Raw genomic sequence first — 17,043 nt, 5'->3', positions numbered from 1 at the left:
AGGGCCACTCAGGGATCTGGGACCCAGTGACAATGCACTTCCTGCACTAATGGTAGCTATGCTCCAGAGTCCTTTGTGGCCCTCCCATCCTTGTTTATGGCCCCACCAGAGCCAAAATCCAAGAGCTAGGCCTGTTCGATAGTACTAATTTGGTGACAACAGCTAGCCCAAAAGATGTACAATGGGTGAGTAACTAGAGTTGGGAGAAGTTGTGAAGTTAGGAGGCTAGGAACTTTGCACAAATAAAAACCAAAAGACTTTGAGGTATATTTGCTCAAATTTCACACACCGCTTGGCAGCAAGCAAAGTTGATGTGCTGTGTCCCTTGAAAGGGAATGAAAAGTTTAAGAAATATCCCTGGAAAAGGTAATTCACTCACTCACACTTAGTACTCTGGGTAATATTTGTAATCACTGGTCACAAACTAATTTACGTTCACAGACTTTTTATTTAAAAACATATAGATAAAAAAGAGTTCATTACATATTTGGTTTCATAATACATATAAAATCAAAAACATATCACTTTGTGCAATAAATAAAAACAATGTTAAAAAATATTCAAAGTCAAAGTCAAAATAGTCTTTATTCGATATTTTTCGAACATAAAAAGACATTTTACAATTAAAAGTTGTTTTTGATACCCCCCCACGCCCCGCAAAGGTACAAGATCCACAATGAATTATTTCAATCTAAAAAAAGAAGAAGAATAAATATCACCCTAACTCATACTATTTACATTTTTACATATTTTTAAATATAAACTATTAAAAACAGTTATAAAAGCTAAATTCATCAATACAAAAATACAAAACTATCAGTTACTTGTGCAGTGTACGTAGTTAGTCACTTATTAAATACAATGTGCAAATTTAAATAGAAGCATACGATAGCTATCCCTAGAATTACTCCAGGCTCATTTTGCGTGCCCGAATTATCAACATCCAGTGGAGAAATTTTGACATGGCTATAACAACAGGCTGGGAGGTATCAGTTCTTAGGATCCTAGCAGCCTCGTTTGCAGTTCTTAAGCCTAACTGGGCGCAAATCGGTTTTAGCCATGATCGTCTAGGGGCGCTATATTCAGGGCAAGCAAACAACACATGTCCAATATTTTCCTTATGATCAGAACAAAAGGGGCACCTTGAAGTTTGATTCTTATGCCATTTTTCAGTTAGGGCATTTAGAGGTAGTGTCCCCACCCTCAATTGATGATACCTCTTCCGGTCCCCTGGGACGGTAATCCAGTCCCAATAGGGTTCTAGGGCCGGTGCATGCTTGAGTTCTAGGAAGTCATTAGTAAAGGATCGATCAATACGACTTCCAAAACACTTAGTCTCAATCATGCTCCAATATAGATCTCGAAGTATTTTTTTTGGTGGAAATACATCACTTACAGGATCATCCCACAATTGAGATAATCCCATCGCCCTATATATAGTTTTTACCTCTCTCATCCAAACTATTTTGCGACTTGTATCCAGGGTTCTGACCTCTAAAAAGCCTTGGGCGTACTGGGAGAGTTCTGGGGTTACCCATAACCTCCTCCAGTAGGCGGCTGATCTGTACCTGGCCATATCCTCAAAGCTATAAAATCCCAGATCATAGTTTAAGGGTATCAAAGGGGTTGACATTGGTAAACCAGTAATGTTGCGGAGAAATTTATTCTGTGCTACCGTCAACTTTGTAAGATTACTGGGCCCCCAGAGTTCTGCTCCATAGAGAACTGCCGCTCCAACCTTTGCATTATAAATTTTTAAAACCGGTCTAATAGGATTGGTATATGATGAGAATAGTTCCTTGATAAGGACTCCTGTCAGTTGAGCATGTCTTGTAGCTAACTCATTAGTATGTTGTTTCCAGTCTAAATTATAGGACAGGTTGATACCGAGGTACTTAAAGACCTGGGTCTGCTCAAGCTGGACCCCGTCCATAATGACCTTCCCTCTAATGTGTCTCCGTTTGTGCAAAACCATAAATTTTGTTTTACTTGTATTAATAACAAGGCCGTGGTCTGCGCAAAACGATTCAAAAACTCCAATGGCCTCTGAAGTCCCTGTTGGGTCTTAGATATCAGCAGGGTATCATCCGCGAACATCAACAGGGGGATCAGTCTTCCTGCCAACTTTGGGGCATCTGTAGGTTGATGTTCGAAGTACCTGATCACCCTGTTGATGTATAGCGAGAAGAGCGTTGGAGCTAGCACGCATCCTTGGCGTACTCCCTTTGCAATAGGAAATTTATCAGTGACACTGCCCTGCTGGTTCCACCGAACTTGTGCAAAATTATTTTCATGCATTCTAATTAATAAGGACAAAATTTCGTTTGGAATGCCCTGTTCTTGTAGAATATTCCACAACTTGTGGCGGGGAACTAAATCAAAAGCCGATTTTAAATCAACAAAAGCTGCAAAAAGCATCCCCACGCCAATATATTAAAACAAATATAAAAACTTGATCAATGGTACTGGTATGACTGCGAAAGCCTGCCTGCAGGGGTGACAATATGTCCTGGTCATCTATCCAACCATGGATTCGCTGCAGTAAAAGCCTTGCCAATACTTTTTGTATACATGCGATCGGGCTAATAGGCCTATAATTACCTGGATCCGAGCATGCCCCCTTTTTATAGATGGGGATAATCTCGGCTCCCTTCCAAGTCTCAGGAATAGGCGAGCCCTTCGCAATGCCGTTGGCTAACAACTGAATATAGGTAGCCCATAGGTCCTTGTCATGCATGAATAAGTCTGCAGGGACAGAATCTAGGCCCGGAGCTCTGGCTTTAGGTATGTTATTTAAAGTTTTTAAGACATCAGCTTTGGTGAAGAGTAGGTGGCTCGTCGAGATATCTACTGGAACCACGCACTCCTCTTCATCACCGTCCTCAGCGGCGAACTGAGTCGCATAATGGGAAACCCATGCTTCTGGTGACACATGATTCATGGGTTCACCTCTTATGGCCCCCCTTCCCCATTTAACAATGTTCCAGAAGGGCGTCATAGATCTTTCCTTACTGGCTTTGAGGAGATCCCTCCAGTAGCCTTCCTCCCAGTCCCCTTTTGCACTAGTTTGAACTTTTTTATACATGACGCGGGCATCCCTTATCTTGATTTTATCTTTTGTCTTTACTGCATCGGACAGGGCCCTATAGGCAACCCTGCAGGATTTATCGTACCACTGATCTTCCTTCCTTATTGGCCTACGCTGCTTCTTAGTAACTTTTTTAACAAAATAAGATTTTAACGTATTAAAAAATTCATCATGGATCCTACTTATTTCAGATATCGGAGTGTCCATAATGGTTATACTCCTTACTTCTTTGATGGCCTGGGTTGTTAAGTCCCTCATAGCTATTATACTTTCCTCATTAGCTGCACAAGTTGACCATCTGATGCGTCTATCGTCATTTGAGAGAGTTATTTGAACATTTTCCCTCTGTTCATCTTTTTTCAATAGGTCAAACAGTTTGAATGTCAAAATTAATGGATCATGGTCGCTTTCCGCCCTTGGCACAATCCACATGTCAACAACGCTGGCCCAGCTCTCTTTATTAATCAAAATATAGTCGATGCGACTATGTGAAGTGCCGTTAGAGAAGGTAGGGGCACCCTGTTTATCCGAGCCCGTTCTTCCATTAGTGGCCCGCAACCCATGCTCAACACATAGAACTTTTAGTTGTAGTGCAGCCTCAGACCATTTTTTAATGGGTAGTAGAGAAAGCTGAGGGATGTCCCATATATAGTCCTCTTCTATCGTGAGGTCTACATCATGGTTATCTAATGGTTCAAAGCAACAGTTAAAATCACCGCCAACAATAACATTAGCGTTTAGGCAATATTGTTTTAAAAGGGAATCGAGCTGATCAACCGCCTCTGTGGATTTACCACCTGGTAATCCCCTTGAATAAATATTGAAGATATAAAGATCCTTACAAAGCGGTCGCTGTAACTTAACCAACAATATATCGCGGCTATTAGTGACCAGTTGTAGAGCTGAATGGTCACTGCTCTGTTTGACCCATGTCACCAGGCCACCCTTAGGCCTTCCCCTTGGACTCGGAGTAGCTGGGACATAAAAATGTAAATAATCTTGAACAGGTTCTGGATCTAGCTGCCAAGTTTCCTGGAAAGGGATTATATCCTTTGAATCCAGGAAAGTTAGCCAATCCTGTGATGGAATTTTACTTTTCAAGCCTGCAACATTCCAAGACATTAAAATATATTGAGCAAAAGCATTGTCATTGGTGGATTTGATACTGCTAGATTGACTATCCCTTTGTTGATGGGAAAGATCATATTCTCTTGTGTTATTCCCAATTACAACCAGTTTTGGGGATAAATTTACATTTAAATCACTTTCACCAGCGTGATCAGATCGTTCAATAAGATGATAATCATTATTTGTATCACCTAGGTCGCCCTGGATATTGATTGCATTTATCAATAAATCAGTTGTTACAGCATTTAACAGAACTTCAGAGTCCCCCCCTACTTGATCGCCAGAGGGCGTGGGAAAATCAAAGTTACTTCTACCCAGTCAATCGCAATCATTTAGTCCTGATAGAGCTTCATATCTATTTCCTAGGACCATACCCCATTCGTTAAATGGAGCCCTTAATCCTCTGTTGTTTCTCACAGTGTCCCACAGAGGTCCCGGAGTCTTGGGAAATGTTACATTCTGTTGTTCCCCATAAAAAAAATTTTAGGGTGAGGGGAACAACAGACCCAGCTCTTCTTTGTGGGAGGAAGATATGGTTTAAGACATTGGGTAGAACAGCCGCGTGGCAAAAAGTCACTACAACACAGTCTCCTTTAAACCTTTTCGGCCGATTTCCAATCCAGGCGACCCTTTTCACAGACTTGATTTCACATGCAAGCTGAATGTTTACCTCCTGGTGCCATTTGCATGTTGCCTGTTAACCAATGCAGTGCCTTACTGGACAAAGATGCTGGCGATTCCGTTTGTGTATCCGTTAGTGGGGGAACGTTAGCCAACACCAATACCACTGGGGAAGCTTCTTCGATAAATTGAAGAGGGTCCGTTTCCTGGCATATTACTGGCGGAATACTTGTTGTCACTGGTGCACAGTCAGTAGCCAGAGGCTGGTTAGTAGAGATTATTAAGTTTTGGGCTGGACATACAGGGAGCGTCGAACTACTCCCTTTTTCTGTAGAACTCCTCTCATTAGTCTCAGCCAGATTTCCCAATTGTGTCACCAGAGTAGTTAGCTTATCAACCCCTTCCACAGCCTTAGACTGGAGACCACTCATTCTTTTTACCTCTGCATTTAATTTGTCAATCTTAGCAACTAGAGGCTTGATAATTGTTTTAATTTTAAAGTCAATAATGTCTGCTATCTTCTGGAGCAGATCATCATCGTTATAGCTTTTATCGTGAACGTTATTATCTCGGTCTTCAGTGATTTTTGCCTTATTTTTCCCTATGGGTGTTGCTTTTTTTTTCCTATTTCCCGAGCGTAACCCCGACCGTTTTGCTGAGTTTTTCTGCGTGTTCTAGCAGGTCGGATTTCCTGTTCGGGAGATGAAAGTTCATCAGATTTATTGTCCAAACTCTCATGTTCGAAATCGGTGTTGATTTCTAATTCTCGTGGCACTGTATTTACTACATCGTCCAATATGAGACTGTTTTGGTCATCTAGATTGTGATTTGAATGGACCGTAATGTCTATCAGATCAGTGGAAGCATCAGGTGCTATAGAAAGTGACTGGTGGGGGCTTTGGGTTGGGCTTAATAGCTGTAAGTTGGGAGACTGACTTAGACCCAATGACTGTCTTCTTTCGCTGTTAATTTTAGCAACCACCTGGACCATGTAGTTGTCTGTAGTCTTTGTATTAGGTGGAGGCTGTTTTTGTGACATATTTTTTGGCATGTAAAAGGCTGTGTTGTTAATTTCCCCGTTTAGCAGTGAGAATATTAAGAGTAGACCCTTACTTCACAGTCTTATAAAGGCAACTGGGGTCTCAGGTAAGATCAAATTGCAGAATAGCTTTCAGCAGAGATGACTTGACCAAGGCACTAATGCTGATGCATAAAGTCATATACAGGAGGTGCGATACTCCGCTCTACAATCACACAGAGGAATAGATAGTAATAGAAAATTTTCTTACTTGCTTGCGGGCGAAAGGGGGGTGGCCCAGTCCAGTCCCGGCCAGTCTAGGACTGTCTAAGACTGTCCCACCCTTGTCCCGGGCTTCTCCCGGCGCTGCCCGCGCGCGTCCCGCGTTGCGGGAGACTGAGTCCGGTTTTAAGCACACCTGTGGGGGGCGTGACCTGGCGTTGGTGTGCCTCACAGGCCTGGATGGATTGTGGCCCTCGTAGTTCGCCCCTCTTCACAGTGCCTCCGTCCCCCAGCTGCGAGCGTTTCCAGCGGAGCGGGAAACGCGAGAGGTAAAGCAGGTAATGCAAAGAACCCCCTTCAGTAGCAAAAGGGCGTGTAGGTCTTCTCTTTCTGCTCTGTGTCGAGATCACCAGATAAGAAAACAAAGTGCTAACAGCTCCCACATTGCCGGAGACTGAGTCCGGTTTTAAGCACACCTGTGGGGGGTGTGACCTGGCGTTGGTGTGCCTCACAGGCCTGGATGGATTGTGGCCTTCGTAGTTCGCCCCTCTTCACGGTGCCTCCGTCCCCCAGCTGCGAGCGTTTCCAGCGGAGAGGGAAACTCGAAAGGTAAAGCAGGTAATGCAAAGAACCCCCTTCAGTAGCAAAAGGGCGTGTAGGTCTTCTCTTTCTGCTCCGTGTCGAGATCACCAGATAAGAAAACTAAGTGCTAACAGCTCCCACGTTGCCGGAGACTGAGTCCGGTTTTAAGCACACCTGTGGGGGGCGTGACCTGGCGTTGGTGTGCCTCACAGGCCTGGATGGATTATGGCCCTCGTAGTTCGCTCCTCTTCACGGTGCCTCCGTCCCCCAGCTGCGAGCGTTACCCGCGGAGCGGGAAACGCGAGAGGTAAAGCAGGTAATGCAAAGAACCCCCTTCAGTAGCAAAAGGGTGTGTAGGTCTTCTCTTTCTGCTCCGTGTCGAGATCACCAGATAAGAAAACTAAGTGCTAACAGCTCCCACGTTGCCGGAGACTGAGTTCGGTTTTAAGCACACCTGTGGGGGGCGTGACCTGGCGTTGGTGTGCCTCACAGGCCTGGATGGATTGTGGCCCTTGTAGTTCGCCCCTCTTCACGGTGCCTCCGTCCCCCAGCTGCGAGCGTTTCCCGCGGAGCGGGAAACGCGAGAGGTAAAGCAGGTAATGCAAAGAACCCCCTTCAGTAAGAAAAGGGCGTGTAGGTCTTCTCTTTCTGCTCCGTGTCGAGATCGCCAGATAAGAAAACAAAGTGCTAACAGCTCCCCTAAAAAATATTCATTAATGTACACAGATAAATCAGAGAAAAAGAATACACATTCTAAAGTGTCAACATAATCCTATCAAAGTTAATCAACACATTGTCTAAGGAAAAACACATACTTCCTATGGTAAAAAATAAAACCCCTATGCAAAAAGAACACCTATTTCTATTACGGATTTTGAGATTCAAATGCCCTTACAATATTTCAAATACAAATCCCGTGTTACAATATGCCTAATATCAAGGATTTCCTGGGTTTGAATTCTAAAAAAGCAAAAAAAAGCGTCGACGCGTTTCGGTGTATCTGCCCTTGGATATTGGCACACCTTCCTCAGGACAGTTCAGAATCGTTTGGGGTTGAAGGCATGTATCCTTCCTGTGTATTAGAAAAGGATTAATCAATACATGGAAACTTTTATGGTTCAATGTAGAGGTCATTTCCCTATCTAGATAAAATACTATTCCTAAAGGTAGGATTATATGTATGCATTATGGACACATCTATGTTCAACTTCACGGACATATCTACATTCAACATTACATTACATGTTCTGATGTCACCCAAATGGTGACAGATTTTCCTCATGATATAGTCTATGGCTAATATATTACAACCTCCGTTATAACGTAGTTGATGACCAGTTCTTTTTAAATGCACTCAGTCGCCCCATTCACTCAGAATTTACTGACCTTAAGATTAAGGCTCTGATTCTTTTTTGATAGATTATGGCCGTTTCCACGTTATACTGGATCTTAAACTTGATCTTTCAGTAAGGATAGTAGGTAGTCTAATGGTAAAATACACAAAGATTTGTGTTATCAGTTTAGTGGTTTTCCGTATTGCTGTTTATATATATGAGTATCTATTCACATTCATAACTCAGAGAATGTAAAATATGAGTGTGTATTACCGTAGGGGGTGTTCACTTGCCCTTACGTCTCGTTGGTTTATTCAATAGCCCTGGCGGCTTGGTATGTGGCCCTCTGGATACGGGGACTTCAGACTGTTATCTTAACCGATTCTATAAATGAGGCCCCTACAAGGGATAATACCAATATACATATTTGGTAGGGATATAGGATTTTTATGTTTCCCTATGTTCTGGCGTTTAATACCAGCATGTACATACCTCCGGATGTATGGGGTGTCCTCTTCCCCGTGATACTCTTTCCTTTGTTAGACTCCCATTCGCCTCAGGATGACAGTTAATGGGTTGTAGAAGCTACGACTGATCTACAGGGGAAGTAAATTACAGTTTGTTGCACTTTATCTTTATTACTTTAACCGTGTTCCTAAAATTGGTTATTTGCTCTGCGGTGCTATATGCTTTAGCCCTATTTTAAGAGTTTAACTTAGAAGAATTCGTTTTTAGCATTTGTTACTCTATAGTTTTATCATATTAATATATGTAGTCATATTTGATTTCTTAACCTTATCTCTTATAAAGATACCAAGGTAGAACGTTTTTTCCTCTTTTACATCTCATTCCTGCATGTCTTTTTGGTTGGTATAAAAGTACTTAGTTTCTTACTATTGCTCCCCTTCCAAATACTAATACAGGGGGGTCCTTTATATGTTGTTTCAAACCTCCAGCAGTCAGGTATTTAAAACGTTCAAGGTCACCCCCCATTTTTTTACCGTTATATTATCCGATAACTTCTACATTCCGAGCAAGATATCGGCTTTACATTAGACTCGAACTCAACTTAGCAAGAACCTACGTTACAACGGGCTATTTTAGAGTACGGGTCCCTCCCGCTTACCTTAGCTTTATTCTGATCCTCTCTGCTAATAAGAAGCCATTACACCAGGTGAAGTAGTGTGGCTCACTGGTTAGAGGCGGCAGTGAAGTAGTGTGGCTCACTGGTTAGAGGCGGCAGACCCGAGAGCAGAGGACGGCCCGGGACCAGGGTTCGATTCCCGGCGCGGCAGGTTTCTGGACCAGGGTCAGCGGACTCGATAATTCTCTCGCCTCGGTGCCCACTCTGATCAGCGATCACACTCGGCAACTCTGGGCATTAGCTTGCCTCATCTTCACTAACGGCCCCACCAGACCGCCGGGGATGCCTGGTCTCACCCTGGAGATACCCATTAAGGGACCATCTCTCAGGGAAAGGAAGGGTTTCGCAGTGGTCGAAGCGCCTTGGGACCCTCCGGGTAAGTAGTGCGCTATATAAATGCCTATACATTTACATTTACATTTACATTTACCTCAGTATATATACATCTCCTAGCCCTGTCCGTTTATCGTTCTCAGCTGTGATTGTACTGCCGTAGAACGCGCATGCGTAAATGCACCCATATCCCGATCTACGTGGGCGCCATTGTTTAGTGGTGTAGTTCATGTTATAGGGAATCGGGTATTTAGTGAAAGAACCTCACGGGACATGGTTTAGCAACATATCTATTCTGTTGTATGATTCTCTCCTTATTATTATATGGGTCCCCGCTCTAATCAAAGTATTACTTTTCATTTTTTTTTTAAACTTCTGTATATCGTGTCTGGCATGCGCTTGGAGATTCCTATTTTGTTTAAACAATCTCGTAAGAATTAATACCTTTATAAGTATAATTCTAAAATTTATAATTTTATTCAAGCTACCAGTTCATATCAAAACACACCATATTTCATTCCACGGCTTCCATAGTCCAATCGTAATGCGCTATTTGGGTTTAAGTGATACGTCTGTCACATATGGCCGGGATGCCTGCCATCCCCTCCCAACACCAATTCCCCAAGGGGAGGAGACAGACACTGGTTTGAGCTTTTGGAAGGCGGGGGGGAGTTACCCCCCCGGCCGTATTTATTAAAATATGAAACAAAATTTAAAACATTAAATTAAAACGTTTCATGGATTATGTACAATTTTACTTTCGTTACATTTTTGATGAAGACATGTTCTTTGGCTAACCTTAACAGTTCTCTAATACAAATGTTTCCTAGCTGAGTCTAGCATCCTGAAAATGTATACATTCTAAATTAAAATTGTACATCCTAGCATTAAGGGCCAACGGCAAGGTCTTAACCGGTGTCAGATCCCTACTACCAAACTCCCGCCCTCGCGGTGTGAGTGGCGCATGCGCAGAGGACTTTACCCTCGTTGCCAACTGTAACTTCCCTTGTCGTGGGGGCCCCCTCTCACTCGACGCCATCTTAACGGTCGTCCGAGTCCCCGTGTGAGGTATCTGTAAGAAGGACAGCATGGACTCCCCCCCTTCCCCACACTCTCTTCCGCCGTCGCGGATATCCGGCCCCCGGGAAATTCGTAGGAGGGGCATCTAGCCGTCTCCCCCCCTGGGAGGGGCCTATGGCCGTCTCCCCCTAGGCGACCCATCTGTAGTGGGTGCCGCCTACCCATGGGAGGGGCCAATGGCCGCCTCCCCCCGGGCGCTCCCATCCATTCTGGGTGGCGCCCCCCCTAGGGACCTTGAAATTACTGCTCACCGATCATGACCTTACCGCCCGACCAAAAAATAAATACGACGGTTGTTTTACCTACTAAGGGGAGAAAAAATTCACCTAACCTGACACAGCTTGATGATTCATCAACTTTTCATTTCTACAAAGGGAAAAAGGTCCTAAAGCACAAGACAAAAAGGCCTATACACATTTATTAAATGCTGAACAACTTGACTGCATCTCTTTAATACAATCTGATATCATCAACAAATCACTTTATTTAAAAAACATTGCAATAGGGGCTGGTGGGTGGGTCAAAATTGCCACTTGTTCCGTCGAGGGCTCACGAGCAACGAGATGGTGCAGCCTTCAGAGCACTGGAACAAGAGGACGCTTCTTTGGATTCCCGCTCTTTTATCCGTCTGCGGGAGGGCGGGGACCCTCCTTAGGTACGCCCACGGGGCGCGGTCTTCCGGGTGGGTGTCTAGGACAACCCCTCCTGGGTGGGAAGGGCGTGCTCCAATTACGCCGCTTTGGGCATACCAGCCGAACCACGCCCCCCGCCCAAAATGGTTTCCCGGGGGGATGGGGGCACCCATCCATACGTTCGGGGGGACCGAGTGGTCTTCCCTTTCCATATGGCCGGGATGCCCGCCACCCCCTCCCAACACCAATTCCCCAAGGGGAGGAGACAGACACTGGTTTGAGCTTTTGGAAGGCGGGGGGGAGTTACCCCCCCGGCCGTATTTATTAAAATATGAAACAAAATTTAAAACATTAAATTAAAACGTTTCATGGATTATGTACAATTTTACTTTCGTTACATTTTTGATGAAGACATGTTCTTTGGCTAACCTTAACAGTTCTCTAATACAAAGGTTTCCTAGCCGAGTCTAGCATCCAGAAAATGTATACATTCTAAATTAAAATTGTACATCCTAGCATTAAGGGCCAACGGCAAGGTCTTAACCGGTGTCAGATCCCTACTACCAAACTCCCGCCCTCACGGTGTGAGTGGCGCATGCGCAGAGGACTTTACCCTCGTTGCCAACTGTAACTTCCCTTGTCGTGGGGGCCCCCTCTCACTCGACGCCATCTTAACGGTCGTCCGAGTCCCCGTGTGAGGTATCTGTAAGAAGGACAGCGTGGACTCCCCCCCTTCCCCACACTCTCTTCCGCCGTCACGGATATCTGGCCCCCGGGAAATTCGTAGGAGGGGCATCTAGCTGTCTCCCCCCTGGGAGGGGCCTATGGCCGTCTCCCCCTAGGCGACCCATCCGTAGTGGGTGCCGCCTACCCGTGGGAGGGGCCAATGGCCGCCTTCCCCCAGGCGCTCCCATCCATTCTGGGTGGCGCCCCCCCTAGGGACCTTGAAATTACTGCTCACCGTTGACCGACTATCCGGCCCCCCCACACCTCCTAAAGGTCATGCCTGCTCAAACCCCTTAGCCATGCTATGAAGTCTCCTATTAGTAAATCATTCCCCGCCCCGGACAGGTGAACCCCATCATCCAGATAATAGTGATCAACCCGAATACACCCACGGGGAATGCTATGCAGATGCGCAGAGCGAAACAGTTTCCCAATTTTATTGTTGACCCTCCTAACCGAGTGGTTCAACGCTGACACAGAGAAACCCCCCCGCCAAACTTTCCTGGGAATCATGTGGGACCAGGCAATTGTACACCCCGGGAGCCTCTTAGACAACCAGCTGACTGCCGACAAAATGTGTTCCACTAACACCCGTCTTCCCAGTCTTACCAAGTCATTGCCCCCCAAGTGTACTATGATTATAGATGGCGATGACCTTTTCCGCCCTAAAAGACCCTCCATAAATGATTGAAATTGGTCAAAACAGAGGCCTCCCTTCCCATGGAAGGTCACTCTGAACCCGTATTCCCCAGATGCGTGAGTCGCGTCACCTGCCGTGAATACATCTCCGGCGCGCCTCACGTATGGGTGGCCCACAACCCATACCACTTGCTCTCCAGTCGGTGATCCTCGACCGCTGGTCCTCCGGTGATGGGTTGATCCCAGATTCCGCCCCGCGTCACAGGCTCGCGAAACTGTAATTCAAGCAAAAGACAACAAGCGTGAGTGCATTTCATCAGTCTTTTACAACATGTGCAGCCGCACATACCTTTTGAAACAGTTCGAGGACCAACGGCCTAGCTGTTTTACCTCTTCTGCACCCAGACCTCGAGCCGTAGCCTCAGTAGCGGCCCCTATTCTGAAGGAGTGGGTCCCAAAATCGCACGGGTCCATGCCCGCCTCGGCGATTGTCAGTGCTAACACCCTCTGAAACTGAAATCTCGTCAGAGGGGTGCCATCCTTGTGCCTAAGCAGGCTCCCTCCCCATGTCGCCGGCCTCTGTGCCAAGTATTCCTCTAAACACTTTATCGGACAAGTGGGACACCCTCGAGCGCGCTGCTCAACCACACTATCCCCCACAGCATCCTGGTCTGTCTTGGACCTAGCTATTGAGATTAGCATCGAATCACCCCGTATTTGCACGTGATCCCTGCAAAGGCCTCCCTCCATATCTTACTTGTTCCTCGCCACGAGTTCGCTTACCCGCATGGCCCCATGAAATGCCAAGGCGAAAGCTGCCCGGAACAGAACTGTTTCAGAAGGGGAGGAGCATGTCTCCTCCAGATTTGCTAAAAGCCGAGACAATCTCTCTAAAATAATCGGGTGCCTCGTATCTTGTTTGCGACTCTCCAGGCGTTGCGAAGCGCCTTTCTGACTAAAAAGGAACCCGTTGGATCCCTTATATCGTGGAGCTGTGCCATGAATGATATGGCCGCCTTATGTCTGTTGGCAGTTGCGGCTGATCGGCCTTCTCTGTGTAGTGCTACTAGGAACCCCAGGAAAGATTCCTCCTGCCCCCAGCTATGTCTCCCTGCCGGGCCTAAAAAGGCGCAGTAAGAACGAAACGCTCCCTCATAAGCCTTCCTCGTCCTGGGCGCTAAGCTGGCTGTCACGAGGTCTTGTAATCCGGGGCACCGATCAGCCACAGTGCTTCGGGGAACGGTGCCGCCACTAGGTCCGCTGTGGGTAGATAGCCCCTGAAAGCCTGCATGTGTGAATGAGAGAGTGCATCAGCTGCATTATTCAGTACACCCGGCACATGTTTTGCCCTGAATTGTACATTCAATCTCATGCAATGTAACACAATCTCTTTCAACAGCCTTAAGATCCACTTGCAACGGGCCGCTTGCTGATTGATGCACTCAACCACAGTCATGTTGTCCGACCAAAATACTACTGATCGGTCCCTAAAATCGTCTCGCCATGCCAACAGAGCCACCCAAATGGGGAACAGCTCCAAGAACCCAATATTACCTGTTAGGCCACTGGAGTGCCACCACGTCGGCCATACTTGTGCCGACCATCGGTTACCAAAGATGGCGCCAAATCCCACGCTCTCTGCCGAATCGGTCCACAAACCCAGTTCATCCGATGAAGCTGGGGGTTTGTTCCACACTACTCGACCGTTGAAGTCCGCCAGAAATGCCAACCAAATGCGCATATCCTGGCGAACCTCTGCCGACAGTCTCGTGCGGTGGTGTCCCTCCTTGAGGCCGACCATAGCTTGTGCAATGGAGCGGGAGAATGGGCGAGCCATCGGTATTACTCTCAAGGCAAAGTTAAGCTCACCCACTGTTTGTTGTAACTGGTGCAGGGTCACTTTCTCTTTGCCCAGGCATTGCGTTAAGGATCCCCTGAACTTGGCCACCTTCTCCATTGGCAGACGGAAGCATCCCTCCACCGAATCGAGCTCAATTCCCAGAAACTCGAGTGAAGTAGATGGCCCCACCGTCTTACCTGGTGCCAATGGGACGCCAAACTCCTGCATGAGAATGCAGAAATCCTGCAGCGCCTGTGCACAGTTTGCATTGCCTGCCGGCCCCAAGAACAGGAAGTCATCTAAATAGTGCATCACTTCTCTATGTCCTGTAGCTTCAGTGAAAGCCCATTCTAAAAAACAGCTGAACATCTCAAAATAAGCACAAGAAATTGAGCAACCCATGGGCATGCATTTATCCATGTAATATTTCCCTTGGAACGTAAATCCTAGCAAGCGCTGGTCCCGTGGGTGTACCGGGAGCAACCTAAATGCTGATTCGATGTCCGATTTCGCCATCAGAGCCCGAGGGCCCAGGCGATTCAGCAGGGTCACAGCGTTGTCAAACGATGCGTACCGGACTGAACAGATATCCTGATCAATGGCTTCATTCACCGAGGCGCCCTTCGGGGCCGACAGGTTGTGAATGAGTCTATACTCCCCATGGTCTTTCTTTGGGACCACTCCCAGAGGTGAACACACGAAATCCGCCACTGGCGGGCATGGGAAGGGACCGCTACCCGCCCCAGGCCGATTTCTTTGGTAATTTTTCTGGCTGCCACTGCAGGGTTGTGTTGGACGGATAGCTGATTTTTACAAAAGGGGGTCCCCTGAAAATTCCCCCCTGGGATGTTGAAGCCATATAAGAAACCATTCCTCAACACCCCGGTGGATATATGATCAGGGTTTTTTTCAGCCAGGGAGTCAAAGCCATGATGTCTACGGGCGAAGGGGATTGTTCACCCAGTATCACCTCACTCCTGCTTGGACCCCCCCTTTCCTCCCGAACCACTGTTCTTCGATCTACAGCTACTCTCCGGGTGTGAGGAGTTCCCACAGCCCGCACAAGTATGGCGGAACCTACACGTCCCCTGGGGTCTGTTGCAGTTCCCCTTGTTGAAGCCCCAACAGACCCCGCGCTTGCCCCCGTTCCCACCGGTCTTGGGCTGTGCCTCCCCACCGGTGCTTGCTCGAAAGGGCTGCGCTGGCCTTTGCTGAGCTGCCCCTGGCCCGCTCCCGCCCGGCAAGGACGTACCTGCCGGTCCCGGCAAGAGCTGCCTGTGCCATGATACCGTGTCGAGGCAGTCCCATGTCAAAGTTACATCAAACTCTTTAGACTTTCGGAATTGAATGTCGTATTCTTTCCACTCATTCCCCCGTACATGTTATAAAAATCCATGATCCTATTCTGGTAACAGGATAGCTCGGTCAACACTTCAGGCTTACGCTCCCCCATTACTGACGTAAATATCGAGAAGGCCTTCACCCAGTTCGATACAGTCTCGTCGACCCTAAATTCCGCCATTTTGGCCCGCCATACGCTGGGGTGCCATAGATCTTTTTGGGTCTTTGCGTATTCCATCTCGCGATGGTCGGTCAATAAAGAAAACATTTTCACATACTTGTCCCCCCACATCATTTCCTTAGTGGCCGCTGGGATGTGCTGGACCACCCTCTCACGCCGCGAAGGCACTGAACTTTCCCCCACCATTGGCAATGGATTCTTACCAGGTTCCACCGCCGTGTCTGTTGTCTTTTCCCGGCCAACCGCGGTTGCTCCTGGCGCTACCTGTGGGGAAATAGAAGGAACATTCGCCGTCCCGGTTTCTCTCGATTGCCGCAACTGCTCGATTATCAATCTTGCCTCCTCGGCCGGATCCCCCGCCGCCACTGCCCCACCTGCTTTCTTTTTGAGCCAGGGCAATACTGCCGCTAACTGAAGAGCCAGTTCTGGGGGCATCTGATCATCATTAACAGGGGTAATTACAACCGGGATTGGTAAACCCTTATCTGGACTTGGTACCGGGCTGTCCGCCGGTGTGATGGGGGCAGATGGAGGCACCTCAGAAACCGGATCCTCCCCGGAGACCGCCCTTCTCTTAATACGCTTCCCCCTACCCTCAGGGACGACTCCCGGCAAGGCCGGGCCTATTACCTTCTTAGGGCGGCCCGAGGGGTTGTTCTGGGCCGCTAACTGCTTTTTAACTTCGGCCAAACCTCGACCGATCGAATCAACTTTACCGAGTTTTCGGTCCATGATTGCCATTCGGTTCGACAAGGTGCGCAGTACCTTCTCCAGCTCGGAGCTCTTTCCCGCTTTTTTGCCGGCCATAGCTTTGTGTACTTCGCTCAAGTCGATCACGAGGTCCTAGATCCTTCAAACTCTCGATAACTGAAAGAGAAAAAACAAGATTACAAGTTCTCAAAATTGCCGCGTGTTCCGTCGAGGGCTCACGAGCAACGAGATGGTGCAGCCTTCAGAGCACTGGAACAAGAGGACGCTTCTTTGGATTCCCGCTCTTTTATCCGTCTGCGGGAGGGCGGGGACCCTCCTCAGGTACGCCCACGGGGCGCGGTCTTCCGGGTGGGTGTCTAGGACAACCCCTCCTGGGCGGGAAGGGCGTGCTCCGGCTACGCCGCTTTGGGCATACCAGCCGAA

The sequence above is a fragment of the Lissotriton vulgaris genome, chromosome 11 (assembly GCF_964263255.1).
Source record: "Lissotriton vulgaris chromosome 11, aLisVul1.2, whole genome shotgun sequence".
NCBI lineage: Eukaryota > Metazoa > Chordata > Amphibia > Caudata > Salamandridae > Lissotriton > Lissotriton vulgaris.
The sequence above is the reverse complement of the archived record's forward strand: the minus strand, read 5'-3'. Positions refer to the sequence as shown.